The sequence below is a fragment of the Mercenaria mercenaria genome, chromosome 5, assembly GCF_021730395.1.
Source record: "Mercenaria mercenaria strain notata chromosome 5, MADL_Memer_1, whole genome shotgun sequence".
Lineage (NCBI taxonomy): Eukaryota > Metazoa > Mollusca > Bivalvia > Venerida > Veneridae > Mercenaria > Mercenaria mercenaria.
The window spans coordinates 43,985,460-43,997,831 of NC_069365.1; positions in this window are offsets into that span (position 1 = coordinate 43,985,460).

The following is a 12,372-nucleotide window of genomic DNA, read 5'->3' on the forward strand; positions in this document are numbered from 1 at the left end:
ACACTCTAGAGGTCACAATTTTGGCCCAATCTTAATGAAGGTTGGTCAGAATGTTACCCTCAATAAAATCTTGGACAAGATCGATATTGGGTCATCTGGGGTCAAAAACTAGGTCACCAGGTCAAATCAAAGGAAAAGCTTGTTAACACCCTGGAGGTCACAATTTTGGCCCAATCTTAATGAAACTTGGTCAGAATGTTACCCTCAATAAAATCTTGGACGAGTTTGATATTGGGTTATCTGGGGTCAAAAACTAGGTCACCAGGTCAAACCAAAGGAAAAGCTTGTTAACACTCTAGAGGTCACAATTTTGGCCCAATCTTAATGAAACTTGGTCAAAATATTACCCTCAATAAAATCTTGGATGAGTTTGATATTGGGTCATCTGGGATCAAAAACTAGGTCACCAGGTCAAATCAAAGGAAAAGCTTGTTAACACTGCAGAGACCACATTTATGAAGTATCGTCATGAGACATAGTCAGAATGTTAACCTTGATGATCTTTAGGTCCAGTTTGAATCTGGGTCATATAGGATCAAAAACTAGGTCACCAGGTTAAATCAAAGGAAAAGCTAGTTAACACTCTAGAGGTCACATTTATGACCATATCTTAATAAAACTTGGTCAGAATGTTAATCTTGATGATCTTTAGGTCAAGATCAAATCTGAGTCAGGTGGGGTCAAAAACTAGGTCACTTGGTCAAATCAAAGGAAAAGCTTGTTAACATTCTAGAGGCCACATTTATGACTTTATTTTCATGAAACTTAGTCAGAATGTTAATCTTGATGATCTTTAGGTCAAGTTTGAATCTGGGTCTTAAATTGTGGGGTCAAAAACTAGATCACCGGGTCAAATCAAGGTAAAAGTTAGTGAGCATTTTAGATGCCATATTTATGACTGTATCTTAATGAAACTTGGTCAGCTTGTTAATCTTGATGATCTTTAGGCCCACTTTAAATCTGGGTCAGATGGGGTCAAAAACTAGGTCACCAGGTCAAATCAAAGGAAAAGCTAGTTAACACTGTATAAGCCATATTTATGATCATATCTTAATGAAACTTGGTCAGAATGTTAATGTTGATGATCTTTAGGTCAAGTTTAAATCTGGGTCAGGTGGGGTCAAAAATTAGGTCACCAGATCAAATCAAAGAAAAAGCTTTTTCACACGCTAGAGGCCATATTTAAGACTATATCTTCATGAAACTTGGTCAGAATGTTAACATTGATAATCTTTAGGTCAAGTTCGAATCTGGGTTATGTGGGATCAAAAACTAGGTCACCAGGTCAAATCAAAGGAAAAGCTAGTTAACACCCTAGAGGCCACATTTATGACCTTATCTTAATGGAACTTGGTCAGAATGTTAATCTTGATGATCTTTAGGTCAATAGGTCAGGTGAGCGATACAGGGCCTTCATGGCCCTCTTGTTATTTAATACTAAACCGCGATGCACGATGGTACGATGACGGAAACGCGATGGCACGATGATGAAACAACGATGGTACGTACGATGGTGAAAACGCGATGGCACGATGATGAAATCGCGATGGTGCGACGGTACGATGGTGAAATATCTATGTAATATTGCGTTTTCATCATCGTACCATTGCGTTTTCACCATCGTATCATCGTACCATCGTGTTTTCATCATCGTACCATCGCGTATTCACCATCGTGTCATCGCGTTTTCATCATCGTACCGTCGCATTTTCACCATCGTAAAACATTTTGCAAAACAGCAGAATCTAAATGGTAAATTTCTTCTCACAAAAATACATTGAGATACATTCATCTATTGTTGACAAAAATACGAATGTACAGGACTACGCATTTCTTACCGGAAGGCGATGGTACGATGGTGAAAACGCGACGGTACGATGTCGAAACCACGATGGTACGATGATGAAACGCGATGGCACGATGATGAAAACGCGATGGTACGATGGTGAAAACGCGATGGTACGATGGTGAAACCACGATGGTACGATGATGAAAACGCGATGGCACGATGGTGAAAATGCGATGGTACGATGGTGAAAACGCGATGGCACGATGGTACGATGATGAAAACGCGATGGCACGATGGTGCGATGGTGAAAAACGCGATGGTACGATGATGAAAACGCGATATTTCATCGACATTCCACTATCGTACCATCGCGATTCATCATCGTGCCATCGTGGGGAGGGGGGCGTAGGTTCAAGCCCCACTTGTTTGTTTGTTTTGGGTTTAACGCCGTTTTTCAACAGTATTTCAGTTATGTAACGGCGGGCGGTTAACCTAACCAGTGTTCCTGGATTCTGTACCAGTACAAACCTGTTCTCCGCAAGTAACTGCCAACTTCCCCACATGAATCAGAGGTGGAGGACTAATGATTTCAGACACAATGTCGTTTATCAAATAGTCACGGAGAACACACGCCCAGCCCGAGGATCGAACTCGCGACCCCGCGATCCGTAGACCGACGCTCTACCTACTGAGTCAAGCCCCACTGGGACCAAATTTGTTTTCTCCATGTTTTCCTTTTTTTCTAGTAAGTTTTAACTTCTTTCAAGACTTATTATGGACGTATTGTACAACAAGAGCACCGCCTTGCGGGTGCTGACGCTCATCTGATTTTTTTTGTATAATAGAAATATTGTCCTACCCATGATTTTCTAAGTCTAAAAAGGGCCATCATTCTTGCAAAAAGCAGGATAGAGTTATGTTTCTTGATGTACAGTGTCCACTTATGATGGTGAAAAACTGTTGCAAGTTTTAAAGCAATAGCTTTGATAGTTTATGAGAAAAGTTGACTTAAACATAATATTCAACCAAGAAAATGATTTTTCTAAGTCCAAAAGGGGCAATAATTATTGCAAAAAGCAGGATGGAGTTATGTTGCTTGCTTTACAGGGTCAGCTTATGATGGTGAACAACAGTTGCAAGTTTTAAAGCAATAGCTTTGATGGTTTAAGAGAAAAAGTTGACCTAAACATAAAACTTAACCAAGAAATCTGATATTTTCTAAGTCCAAAAGGGGCCATCATTCTTGCAAAAAGCAGGATGGAGTTATGTTTCTTGCTGTACAGGGTCCACTTATGATGGTGAAAAACTGGTGCAAGTTTTAAAGCAATAGCTTTGATAGTTTAGGATAAAAGTTGACCTAAACATAAAATTTAACCAAGAAAACTGATTTTCTAAGTCCAAAAGGGGCAATAATTCTTGCAAAAAGCAAGATGGAGTTATGTTTCTTGATGTACAGGGTCTGCTTATGATGGTGAACAAGTATTCCAAGTTTCAAAGCAATAGCTTTGATAGTTTAGGAGAAAAGTTGACCTAAACATAAAACTTAACCAAGAAATCTGATATTTTCTAAGTACAAAAGGGGCCATAAATCTTGCAAAATAAAAGATGGAGTTATGTTTCTTGCTATACAGGGTCAGCTTATGATGGTGAACAAGTATTCCAAGTTTCAAAGCAATAGCTTTGATAGTTTAGGAGAAAAGCTGACCTAAACATAAAACTTAACCAAGCAACGCCGACGCAGACGCCGACGCCGACAACCGCTCAAGTGATGACAATAACTCATCATTTTTTTTTCAAAAAATCAGATGAGCTAAAAATGGAAAATTTTCATTTTATAAGCGATTTCTTGCTGTTCAAAGTGAATTTACCTCTGAATCAGAAGGGGTAGAGTTAGACATCTTTAAAAGTACTGAGTTACGTACGGTAAAAGTTCTCTGTTTTGCCTTCATTCTTTAGATTACATACAGTGAAACACCGCTCGCTCGAGCATCGATGACTCGAGCACCCGGGCTCGCTCGAGCAATTAATGTGGTCCCGGCCGATTTCCTTCTATTTTCTATGTGAAATTACCATGGCTAGGTCGAGCATCGATAACTCGATCGCTCGAGCATGACACCTGGTCCCTGTGTATTGATTTACTCTTTGTTGCTTATGGCAAACTCGAGCAGAGGTGTCAAAATTTTTCACATCTTCGGCGGTCAGGGTGTATCGGTTAATTAAAAATTTTCGCACGCCGTGAGAATTGCATGGTCTATTCCCCAACTATCTTAAATGTTAGTTTGTCGGTATATTTGATCTGATAATGAGATTAATCATTTGTGAAAGAAAAATTTTATTGATCAAAATTGTTATTAATTACTACTTTTTCTGCGGGATCGAGAAGATAATTATGAGATCTTAATATTTTAATCAACAGTTGTTTGCATGCAAATAAAGGAAATAAGATAGCCTTTTCATAAAATTGAGACGATAATTATGAGATCTTAATTTGGAGAAGAAAATCGTGAATTCGATTACAGTATTTCAAATAAAAAAATATAAAAAAATAAAATGTCTTAGCTGTTTCTTCACATGTGCCAATTACGATCTATCATAAATAACGTTTGTAAAACGTTTTTTGAAAATGTCACGAGTGTGTTATTATTACGCATCACCGTTTCCTCTGCAAATGGTCTCGATGACAATTGGTAAAACAAACTTCAATTTTCTTCATATGTTGGTCAATGTTGGGTCGCTCGAAACCATGGATAACTCGAGCATTTTGCTTATCCCCTTGCGGCCTCGAGCGAGCGGTGTTTCACTGTATTGTGAAAAAAATGCAGGTAGGTTTTACTTCTGCCCCAAGGTTATTTTTGAATCAAGTGAGCAAAATTCAAAACAAAATTCGACCTTAATTTTTCAATGTTGGAGTTAAAATTCTGTCTCAACAAATCCGTTCACTTGAGGCACCCTAGAAAAATGATATTTACAGTTTTAGTTTGATTAATAATTGTTTGACAATAGTTTGATGTTTCTTTTATCAAAATTAATGCTGTAATGAATTTTATGCAAACGTTTTAGATAGTGGCCATCACATTGAAATTTGTCTCTACTTGAGCTTGAGGAAATACCATAAATTATACAAAATTTACCAAAAACGGCACGGTAAAAGTTGTTTAAAATTTGCAAAAGTTGTTTAGAATTTGCAACACAGTGCGAAACATGGTCAACTTTATGCATATACCAAGCAAATCAAATTTGGAATCAAATTAGTTTAACCAGAAGTCAACATTTCCGTCTTAACTTCCTATATAGACCCCCTGACTCTAAGGATAAAGTCAAGGATAGATTTATATGACAGTCAGTTCAGTAAATAAGAGTATCATGATCATGAAATACATGTTCTGGGTGATTTAAATATGAATTATTTCCCACATGTAGAAAATGATAAATTCAAAAACTAAGGTGGCCTATTTCTGCATACGATAACCAGATAAGTTTCGAGAAAATGTACCGTGGCCAATAAACTAAACTAAACAAAAGCTGTCTCCATAGGATGACATATGCCCCCGATGGCACTTTGAATGAGTAGTTATGGCCGATGTTAGAGTTTAGGACCTTTGACCTACGGAGCTGGGTCTTGCGCGCGACACGTCGTCTTACTGTGCCACACATTCATGCGTAGTTATTTTAAAATCCATGCATGAATGACAAAGATATGGACCGGACACGCCCATCAATGCACTATCATGAAAAATGACCTTTAACGTCTAAGTGTGACCTTGACCTTTGAGCTACGGACCTGGGTCTTGCACGCGACACATCGTCTTACTGTGGTACACATTCATGCCAAGTTATTTGAAAATCCATCCATGGTTGACAAAGATATGGACCGGACACGCCCATCAATGCACAATCCTTTAATGTCTAAGTGTGACCTTGACCTTTGAGCTACGGACCTGGGTCTTGCGCGCGACACGTCGTCTTACTGTGGTACACATTCATGCCAAGTTATTTGAAAATCCATCCATCGATGACAAAGATATGGACCGGACACGCCCATCAATGCACTATCCTTTGTCTAAGTGTGACCTTGACCTTTGAGCTACGGACCTGGGTCTTGCGCGCGACACGTCGTCTTACTGTGGTACACATTCATGCCAAGTTATTTGAAAATCCATCCATCGATGACAAAGATATGGACCGGACACGCCCATCAATGCACTCTCCTTTAATGTCTAAGTGTGACCTTGACCTTTGAGCTACGGACCTGGGTCTTGCGCGCGACATGTCGTCTTACTGTGGTACACATTCATGCCAAGTTATTTGAAAATCCATCCATCGATGACAAAGATATGGACCGGACACGAAAATTGCGGACAGACTGACAGACTGACAGACGGTTCAAAAACTATATGCCTCCCTTCGGGGGCATAAAAATTGCACTACTTAGAAAAGTTGATTTTTTCTTAACAGACGAGATGCAACTGATATATTACAATGCATTTGAGCCGCACCATGAGAAAACCAACATAGTGGGTTTGCGACCAGCATGGATCCAGACCAGCCTGCGCATCCGCAGAGTCTGGTCAGGATCCATGCTGTTCGCTTTCAAAGTCTATTGCAATTACAGACACTTTTAGCGAACAGCATGGATCCTGACCAGACCGTGCGAATGCACAGGCTGGTCTGGATCCATGCTGGTCGCAAACCCACTCTGGGGACTTTGTCATAAATCGGACACTGATAAAATTATATCTTTGCAAAGACGCGCTATAAAAATAATTACAAATTCAAGCCTATCTACTATGATGATGTACGAGTGTGGGATTAAAAGTAATGCAACTAATGCTTTTAAATGACAACTAAAGGCTACGTGACGGAAATCTTTATTTCAAACCTTTAAAGTACTCTCCTTTTACAGATACACAAAGTCTCAATCTTTTAATTCAATTCTTGAAAGCTTTCTCATAGTCCTTTTCATGTATATCTCTAAGGAGGTTAAATATGGCGGCTCCTAACTTTTGGCGGGATGTATATTTTCTACCTGCAAGCGTTTTCTTGAGACGAGGGAGCAGGAAAATGTCACAGGGGGGCTAGATCGGTAGAATAGGGCGGGTGTTCTAGAGCATAGAACCCCTGTTCATTCAGAAACGATGTCACAGTTCCAGCCTTGTGACTGGACGCGTTGTCATGTAACAATACATGTCTCGGATAGCTGTCTTTGGTCGACCTTTCTGGAAGAATTTGACAAGCTTTCTAAGAACTTTTTTCTTATAAAACCTTGCATTCATTGACTTGCCTTTGAGTACAGGGACCTAGGTTGCTAGTCGTTTAGTAGTGAAATTTATGGCATACATAACCCTTTTTTCACACTTGCAATCCTTTTGACAATACAGGGCCTTCTGACATCTTTGGTGAGCCATACTCGGTTACTAATTTTTCTGTGCGGTTCGAAGAAATGTATCCAAGACTCATCACCTGTCACTACATTCATATTTTTTTTTCTGATCGTATCTTGGAAACTTTTTAACACGTGCGTTTTTGTTCCTCAGTGAGCAAATACGGGACCCATCTAACACTTTTCTTCTTCAAGTTCAAAATATTTCTCAGAATGCGCAATACAGATGCTTTTGAAATTCCAACTATGTCTGCAATCTGCTGAGAAGTATAACTTGCGTCAGATTTTGCTATTTGTTGGATTGTTTTCAACAACCCTTGGACTACTTGCAGACTTTGGTCGACCAGATTTAGGCGCATTTTTAACAGACTCCACGCCTGTACTAAATTTCCTAACCCATTAGCAAACTGTGGAAGAAGTCATTTGATTACTACCATAAACAGCACATATGTCAGCATAAATATCCTTTGAACCTCTGCCGAGTGAAGCGCGAGTCTTTAAGTAAACCCTGATTTCGTTTTTTTCCCAACAATTTTGCCTTACCGCCTACGAATAGGGTTTGTGCAAATGTAAATTTTGAGCGCGATATTGTATACTGGTTGGGAACCATTTTCCGGACACATTTTCATATTTCGGCTCCATTATTCCCCCCAAAAAATATTTGACATAAATGAAGCCCACACTGCACAAACTTCAGCTCCTTCCACATCCGATGTTGTAATAAGCATCGCGTTGTGGCGTAAAATATGGGTTCCATGGGGCCTCCCATGGGGTCACTAAAATAAGTTATTTTTCCCGTCAGGTAAACCAGTATCCGGACAAATATTTTGACGGTGTTCTGTTGTTATTTGATATCAAAATAAGTAATTAAACTATTTCTACACATTTCTTTATCATTCATCTCTTCAAAATTGCACATGAAACATAACCCGACGTTCAATAGCAGCTACGAAAGCAAACCGAGGTTGACTATAAAAAAAACTCGAATTTCGTCTTATACGAATTTTTGATAATTCCAGTAGATATAGAATAAAATTAGTGCAAAAATCGACAGCCCTGCATCTTACGTAACTTTTAGCGTGAAATTAAAAGTAGACCATGTTATCAGCAGACAATCATTATGTAGTTTGATTATTTCTTCCCCACTTGATACCTCGGCATGTGTATACTACTGCGCATGCACAATGCTATCTTCATGCCCCGTTAAGACAGAAAGTTGTTTTGTAAACGCAGGTGAGTTATCATCAAAAACCCAAACATTATACAGCCTTATAAAATAGTGGTTTGGTGTAGACATGAAGAACAAACATCTAAATGATCAAGATGAAACAATTACTTGAAAAACAACGAAATAAAGCGGATATTACATGTGTCCAGAAACTGGTCCTGTCCGGAAAATGACTCCCAACCAGTATACATGTATAGTTTATATATCGATTGAAAGCTATAACAATGGGCGGTAATTTTGTACTCGCGCTAATAATAGCGGTGAACAATAGCTGGTTGCATTACTTTTTGATCCCACCATCGTATTAAGAAATTCAAAACTTCTATCTTTTGAAAACAGATGCAAATATCATATTTCATTACTAGTGTACAAACGTAAACAAGAGGGCCAAGATGGCCCTAGGTCGCTCACCTAAGAAACACACCATAACAGTGTAAAACATGTTTGACCTAGTGATTTCATGGAAACAAATATTCTGACCAATTTTCATTAAGATTGGACCAAAAAATTAGTCTCTTGCGATAAAACAAGCATTTTCTTAGATATGACCTAGTTTTTGAACCCAGATGACCCATGTTCAAACTCGACCTAGACTTTATCAAGGCAATTATTCTGACCAAAATTCATGAAGATCAATTGAAAAATACATCCTCTATTGCATACACAATGTTTTTCTTCGATTTGACCTAGTGACCTAGTTTTTGACCCCAGATGACCCATTTTCGAACACGGCCTAGATTTCATCAAGGTTATCATTCTGACCAATATTCATGAAGAAAAATTGAAAAATACAGCCTCTATCGCATACACAAGGTTTTTCTTTGATTTGACCTAGTGACCTAGTTTTTGACCCCAGATGACCCATTTTCGAACTTGGTCTAAATTTCATCAAGGTAATCATTCTGACCAAAATTCATGAAGATCAATTGAAAAATACAGCCTCTATCGCATACACAAGGTTTTTCCTTGATTTGACCTAGCGACCTAGTTTTTGACCCCAGATGACCCATTTTCGAACTCGGCCTCATTCTGACCAAAATTCATGAAGATCAATTGAAAACTACCGCCTCTCGCATACACAGGGCTTTTCTTTGACTTGACCTAGTGACCTAGTTTTTGACCCGAGATGACCCATTTTCGAACTCGGCCTAGATTTCATCAAGGTTATCATTCTGACCAATATTCATGAAGAATAATTGAAAAATACAGCCTCTATTGCATACACAAGTTTTTTCTTTGATTTGACCTAGTGGCCTAGTGGCCTAGTTTTTAATCCCAGATGACCCATTTTCGAACTCAGCCTAGATTTTATCAAGGCAATCATTCTGACCAAAATTCATGAAGATCAATTGAAAAATACAGCCTCTATCGCATACACATGGTTTTTCTTTGATTTGACATAGTGACCTAGTTTTTGACCCGAGATGACCCATTTTCCAACTCGGCCTAGATTTCATCAAGGTTATCATTCTGACCAAGATTCATGAAGATTAATTGAAAAATACAGCCTCTATCGCATACTCAAGGTTTTTCTTTGATTTGACCTAGTGACCTAGTTTTTGACCCGAGATGACCCATTTTCAAACTCGGCCTAGATTTCATCAAGGTTATCATTCTGACCAACATTCATGAAGATTAATTGAAAAATACAGCCTCTATCGCATACACAAGCTAAATGTTGACAGACGACAGACGCCGGACATTGAGCGATCAGAAAAACTCACCTGAGCATTGCTCAGGTGAGCTAAAAAGGAGATTGTCCTATATACATTTCAGATTTACTACATTTTGCTCATAACTGTCTGCGTTCTACTACTGTTAAACCTAAAACGAACTACCTGAAACAAACTTTTAGTTACAAAGCTGGACACAAATGGAATTCACTTCCTTCTTACATAAAACTTCATAATAATATATCTGCGTTCAAGCGTGAAGTTGGCAGTACAGCAGTTAACTGCTGCTACTGCCAGCAGTTACAGCCGTTAACTGCTCCTACTGCCAGAAGTTACAGCAGTTAAATGCTGCTACTGGCAGCAGTAACAACAGTTAACTGTTCCTACTGCAAGCAGTTACAACAGTTTATTGTGTGTCGCAATTAACTATCAGCAGTGACAGCAAACCATCGTGTGTACTAACACCAGTTAACTGCTACCACTGCGTTAATAAAGCTGTTTTACCAGTTAGATGATGAGAATGGCATAAGCTATTTATTTTGTCTGTGTCCTACGTAAACGTTTAGTACTTCCAGCAGTTAAATCAGTTTTTCCAGTTTCCAGGTGTGTAACAGGCCGTCAAACCTACCCTTCTCGCTTATAAATACATTTGTCCGTATCGTATACTGAAGCTTTCTTAATCTATTTCTATCTTTAAACGTGTAAACGAAGTCTTGTTCTTATTACATTTAATGTTATTGGATCGCGCACGTGCAACGTCCAAGGATATTCACTTTTTTGTTACAAAATAACTCAATGGTCATTTCTTTTTCGGACATTGCCAAAACTTGTTATGTTCTGTTGCCATATTTTATTTGCAATGACTACATCTGTGCTTCTCCCAAGATAATGAGGCGGGAAAAGTGCCGAGTCGGGATTCGAACACTCCTCAGTCCGTTACAGATGTTATCGCCAGCAGGTAAATGATGTTTCTACGATATGCTTTGTCATTTCTTTGTGTATATCACTGCCAGCAGTTACATATTGTCACTTACTGCAGTTTCAGCTGTTTTCTCTGGGCATGATGTAACTGTTGAAATACGAATTTTTGAGTTTTCTATATTTCCTTATGATACTGATAGCAGTTAAATGACGATATCTGGTATCAGTGTCAGATAGATGCTACTGTCAACAGTAAAAAGCTGTTTCTACGATTACTTTCATCAATTTCCTGTATATATTACTACAGGTAGTTAAATGATGTTTCTAAGAGCAGGATATGCAACCTCCAGCAATAAAACGATATATTACTAAGAACAGTTTCGTCATTTTTCTTACTATTTTACTGTCAGCAGTTAAATGGCTTATAAGAACGTTTATCAGTATGGTTTATGTGATATTGCTAGCAGTTAACTGGTATATACGAGCAGTTTAAAATTTTCATATAAATTATATAAGACCAGAAGTTAAATGGTTTAAAAGTCTCAATTATGTTTGTGCCAGCAGTTAAGTGGTCTGTGGACGCAGTTTACCAGACTTCTGTTACTTCTAGCAGTGAAATGACCAATGAAAGCAGTTTCCGAGTTTTCTTTGCGTTATGTCAACAGTCAAATGGTTATAGGAGCAGTATACATGTACCAGTTTTCTACGCGTATTAACTACTAGCGGTTAAATGTTTTATGAAAGCGATTTACCAGGTTCTTGTTACTGCTAGCAGTAAAATGGTTTATGACAGCAATTAACAAGGTTCTTGTTACAGCCAACAAGAGGTAGGGGTGTATTTACTGTTGAAAGAAAGCCACTCCAGCTGCATTCAGCCCCGTGTTCCCCAAAACAGGAGTTTTCCCGGCAAACACCGTCCGACCTCACCCTGGGTTCCTCCCAAACAAGAGTTTTCCCGGAATGGCGGTCCCCGTGTTGGGTGTGGGACAATCCCCTTTACAACGGCCACCCGGTCCGATCCAAAAGTAAAGGTCTGGGGCGGAGCTGGTGGTGCCCAAACTGAAAAATGTGAAAATTTCCAAAAACGGCCTCGGACCAAACTAGAGACCCGCTCACAAGTAAACAAGAGTTTTCGCGGGGTAGCTCCTATGCTGCCCCCATAGACTGTCACCCTCTACAACGACCACTCGGTCCCGTCCCATAGTCAAGGTCCTATTAACCGCTGTAAGCATTTTAGGCAGCCCCCGCCTCGCACCTCACCCAAGGTTCCTCCCAAACAAGAGTTTTCCCGGAATGACAGCCATCCGTGCCGGGTGTGGGACAACCCTTCTACAACGGTCACCCGGTCCGATCCAAAAGTCAAGGTCTGGGGCGGAGCTGG